Here is a 5418-nt window from a genome sequence, read left to right on the forward strand (position 1 = left end):
AAAAAAATACGTTTTCTGTTTTTTTTTCTTTCGCAAGAGTCACGGCTTTGCTTCCGCGAGAGGCACGGTTGTGCTTTCGCGAGAGTCACGGCCATGCCTCCTCGGAAACGAAAAAAAAACGCGTTTTGTGTCTTTTTTCTTTCGCCAGAGTCACAGTTTTGCTTCCGCGAGAGGCACGGTTGTGATTTCGTCAGAGGCACGGGCGTGCCTCTTTCGGAAAGGGAAAAAACCTGTGCTTCCTGTTCGGTTTTTTCGTCCGGCTTTTTTTCATGAAAAAAAGTTTGTCAAAACCTATCAACACGAGATCTAGTTTTGAAGATCTCGATGCGAGGAATCCAACGATGAAAGCGGTTCGAGATTTGGACGCACGGTTTAATAAAACATTTTGAATAAACGGATCTACGAAAAAAAAGAGAAAGCTCCCAGGTTACGACAAGTGGCGCACATGCAGCACGCCACTTGTCGCAACCTGGGGAAGTTGGAGTGATCTTTGCAAGGAGTACTCCTTAACTAGTGATTTCGGAGGTAGGGTGGCCGGACGCGAACTGGGGAGAGTGGGGGAGTAGAAGTGACCGGGCGCGCGGAAGTGGAGACGGACCGGCCCGAGCCCAGATGAGATGAGAGCATGGACTGTTGGGTTGGGTGGGTTCGGGGGTTCGGCGGCACGGCACGCGCGCGGTCAAGTGGCGAACTCTTCAGGGAAGGCGACCAAATCTGGAGATCCGGCGGTGCTGAGACGCTCACGTCCACTTCATTGTTGTCGACGATGCAGCACAACCCGAAGAAGCATGCACTTGACTTGATATTTGCTCACATAAAAACACACTTGACTCGATCACAATATAAGTTGTAATCTACTCTCCCTAGGGCATGTGGTACATTGACACTGGGTACAACTCGATCGCAAAAGAAGCGCATGACACAAGCATGGCCATCTTGTCTACATGCATGCATCTTTCCTCACAATGCATGTGCGGATGCAATGTGCATGTGCGGATATGGAGGCCGAGAGGTTTTTTACTTCTTTTCCAAAACCAAGCGCTAGCCATACTACAAGTTCGTTGAAGTCACCAGATTATCGCGTTAACCTACCGGAACGCATTGTCGATCTCTCTAAAAGACAGACACTTACTCGACAAGGTGTTCTGATTCCTCACAATCCTATGTTGAAACTACACACCTTTTTTCCGCAAAAAACAAGACACCCCTTTTCCATGCATCTTTCCTTGAATTTGTTGAACCGAAACCCATGAATGTTATCCTGCCAATATTCGTAAGCATTGTTTCATTGTATCACTGAAACTCTGTGTTGTCTTCTTTTCTCATATTTATACAGTTGGCTATTCAGTATTTGAACAAGTGTAGAGCAAAATCATAAAGAACTACAGGAAGTTCTAGTGGAGTATGTATATGGGTGGCAAAGTATTGGAGTGTGTGTAGAAGACAAGACTATATAGAAAGCAGAGTCATTGAGAAGATATGTCTGGCCATATAATATATCACAATTTGATGGGCAACGTCTAAAAAGATGAGTACTACTACTACGTTTAGGAATGACTTAAAAAACTTCCATTAAAGGGCCCCGGGTGCATCTTAATGTGCGGTTACGATTTTTTTATGATCTTTACATTTTTTATCGATGTCTCAGATTCTCAAAGGAAGGCTAGCTGAGCGTTATGAGGGAGACACAGTAATGCTTGTACTCTCAGTTCCTTTGTTAACCATGTATGGCCTCCTTGGTTCATACGGGAACTTGATAAAATCGTATAAATGGAGGATTTTCCATTTTGTGGTACTATATGTATTTGTCTGGTTCAAATGCTTGGACGGATAGACCAAACAAGAAATGGAGGAATTTTTCTCTTGATCTCAGTTTCAAATAAAAAAACATAGGGAGTTTAAAATCCACATGGACCACTTTTTAGAAGTCATACACATCAAATACAAAAACAAGATCTTTAGTGTCATAATAACATACTAATTATATCTTCTTATGTGGTTGACTTTAATTTGTCTATGTGATATTAATGTTTTTATATTCATTTGAACCAACATCTAAATTTGTAAAATTCTTGTGTTTCTTAAAACTCTACTCTATTTGTTTTCATGTTACACCATTCCTGTCATATTCTTGTGTTTTGCATATTCATATTGCAGCATATGAAGCACCTCATCCGCAAGTCGGGCGAGCGTGCCATTGCCGCCACCACACCGGCGGTGCACACTGCCTCAACGAGGGCCGCTCAGGAAGGAGTCCGGGTGGCACACCTGTCGTGGCTCGACCGAAATGATGTCGCACGGTTGCGCTTGATGAAGAGCGGCCACCCTCCAGCTGAAGCACTACTAGGTGCTCTGCCTGTAATCGACCGAGGAAGGTGTGTCTTCGAGCATCCAGAAGATTGTGAAGGCGTGTTGGATCCATTCGTCGAGAGCTGCCAAGCCCGGTCATCTTTTGATTCATCTTGACCGCCCAATATTGTTAGGTGCACACTATCACGAATCCTCTTCCTCTCACGGCAGATTACTCGCAGGAATTTGGCTACACAATCTTGGGGAAGAAGAAGTTCAGAGAGAGGAAAAGAGATACAGGTTACAACCTTTTATTTTATCTTTTGAGAATCAGATACAAGTTATAGCTAAGCACTACAGCTGTTGCCGGTCTTGCCTTTGATCCTAGCCGGGATGCCTCCTTTCCGAACCAAGCCAGCTACTTATGCAGCGTTGCAGGCTTGCCACTCGTCTTCCTTGATGTACATGTACGAGACCCACTACGGGCCCGAGGACTTGTGATTGGCCAGCCTGTTGGGTTTGCTTTCTTCCCCTCCTCTCTCCTGTGTTGGAGCGTTGCTGCTGTTCAGGTCGTTGACAAATATGCAGCCAAAGAAGGATGCAGAAGGGTGTTATTTGCCAACAGCAAGTCACTGAATCTATGTGCATAGCACAAGCCCGTGCTTGTGGTACCGACGTACCGTTGCCTACCGTTCCTATCACCGTACAAATTTGCTAGTCAATGCCATTGAGCAATGTTATTAAAGTGTACAACTACCATTCTAGAGAAAGAGGCAGCAACAAAAACTCTATTTATATAAGAGTAGTATATGGTAGAGAAGAATACAGACTCTGTGTAAAGAGGCTGAACTCTGCTCATGTCTGAGAGTTGGCTCATCCAGTTATTTCATTTACTGTGGGCATGATTGGTTAAAAACTTGAATTTAATGGTGAGCAGAGAAGATACGTAAGAAAGTTCTGGAAGAAAGATGGGATGAATGATTTCCATTTACATAGAAGAGATTTTGAAAGCACATGCACATAAGATATCTAGCGCAATACCATGCACATTTCAATGGCATTCGGGGGTATGCCGACAGCTTTGGGCCGTCTACTTAGTGGCATAAGATTTCTAACGCACTACCATGCACAGTTCAAATGGAAAAGCTCTAACATGATTTGCAGAAGTCTCGGGGACTCTATCCCTTTCATTGATAGTGCCATCAGAATCACTTCATTGAAATATTATCTCAAGTAAACATGCCCTACACCATCTTAAAATAATTGATTCCCCGTGACTGTCTCCTCCCAGACCAGCACCACAAGTTTGATTGAGATACAATGTTTGCCTTTTCATCAAAATCAATGAATTTGGGAACACAAGGACGGGAAAATTTAAGCTCATTTTTGTTTTCAATCAATTTGAATGGCCAATGGCTCTTCGGATCTAACGGCAGTGGTTTCTCTTTTGGTGTGTTGGTCCTATAGGGCCTTAGCATGACGACTTTCTGACTGTCTATTACAAAAAATTTTGCCCGACTCTAGGGAGGGAGGAGCGATGATGGTGGCGCGCCTTGGCTCACTTCAGTGCTTGTAGTCTTCGCTAGGTGGTCTATGCATCTGGATGTAATTTTTTTTATTTGTGGTATTCGTTGTACTATCATGATTGATGATGAATAGATTGAAAGTTTTTCCACAAAAACAATGGCCATGTGTATGTCAAACAAGAAACGCTTAGTATGCCAACCAAATATCTTTTCCAACTAATCCTTTGGAGGGATGACATCCCTGCAGGAGCAATAACTACATACATGTGACCTCCCATAATTCTTCTGGTTGTGTTCTCCGGTGGCATCCGTGCTTGTGTACCGGCAGTTTGGCTCTCTCGATCTTGAGTGGAAGGGGATAGGGTTCCCCTTCTCGGTGGCTGCGACGTGATGGAGGCCATGGGGTCTGATTTTTCTTATGCAGTGATTTAGTTTGCGCTCAACGTCCCTCAGTTTGTTTCGATATTTCCACAGTTCTCCTCTTCTTGAAGTTTCCCCATTAGCTTTCCCTCTACACTCGAGTTTCCGTGGGCTGGTGGTGCAATTGGCGCGGTGTGCCTCTCGCGTCAAGGTTGTCCTACTCAGTGTCGTTTCAATGTTTGCTGAGAGACCAATATCTTCCTCAACTCTCAGGAGAAATCCTCTACAGCCCGATGGCATGGTGCCTTTTAAACCAAGGTGAGGGAAAGGATTCCTCTTCGGCGTTAGAGAAGGATGGTTCATTGTTTCTTTAGGGAAACAACATGACAAGTGTAAAAGAAGAATATCAAAAAAGCCTAAGAAGTGGGGTTGAGTAGCCCCATGCAGTACTGTTATTGTTTCTTTCAATCGTGGGCATAACCTTTCTGCTCCATTTATCTTGGCTACCTCTGGTGCCGCTATGTCATTGGCATCCCCATTAGAACAAGCTTTGTGAACTCTTAAATTATAAGATAGCTTACTCATTCATCCCAGCCTTCCAATAGCTATCTAATAGTTATTCTTCACTCTAGAGTCCAGACTAGACAACATTACTTTTGAGGCTACATAATTGCTAGGGCCACTTGTCAGCTTTAGACTTCTTTCTTTTTCCTCCCTTCTCACGTTTGGAAATCAAGAGAAGGGGGACATGCAAACTGGGAATAGTTTCAAAACCAGATTGAAGCCAGCTCAAACTATACGATGTACCACTTTCATCCAGCTTTTTGACGTGCTGCCGGCCTTGTGTTGTGTGTTCTGCGACTAAATATCGGAGGAGATGTCAGTTTGGCCTTGAACGTAGCACTGCATAGGAGGTTTAGTAGGCGGTAAGCTGAGCGCAGTAAATAGCATATGAAGCACTGATACGTCCATTTCGCATCATGTTTTCTTACTGTTATTTATGATGTTTTTATCCATAATAATGCTTTTTGAAGTAATTCTAATGCCTTTTATCACATAATTTGCAAGGCACACACCAAGAGGGATAATTCCGGTAGCTAGAAATCTGGACCTGGAAAAGCTACGCCAGGCTACCTATTCTGCACAACTCCAAATAAGCTGAAACTTCACAGAGAATTTTTATGGAATATTTGAGGAATATTGGAGCAAATAACTACCAGAGGGGGCCCACCAGGTGGGCACA

The sequence above is a fragment of the Triticum dicoccoides genome, chromosome 5B, assembly GCF_002162155.2.
Source record: "Triticum dicoccoides isolate Atlit2015 ecotype Zavitan chromosome 5B, WEW_v2.0, whole genome shotgun sequence".
Classification (NCBI taxonomy): Eukaryota; Viridiplantae; Streptophyta; class Magnoliopsida; order Poales; family Poaceae; genus Triticum; species Triticum dicoccoides.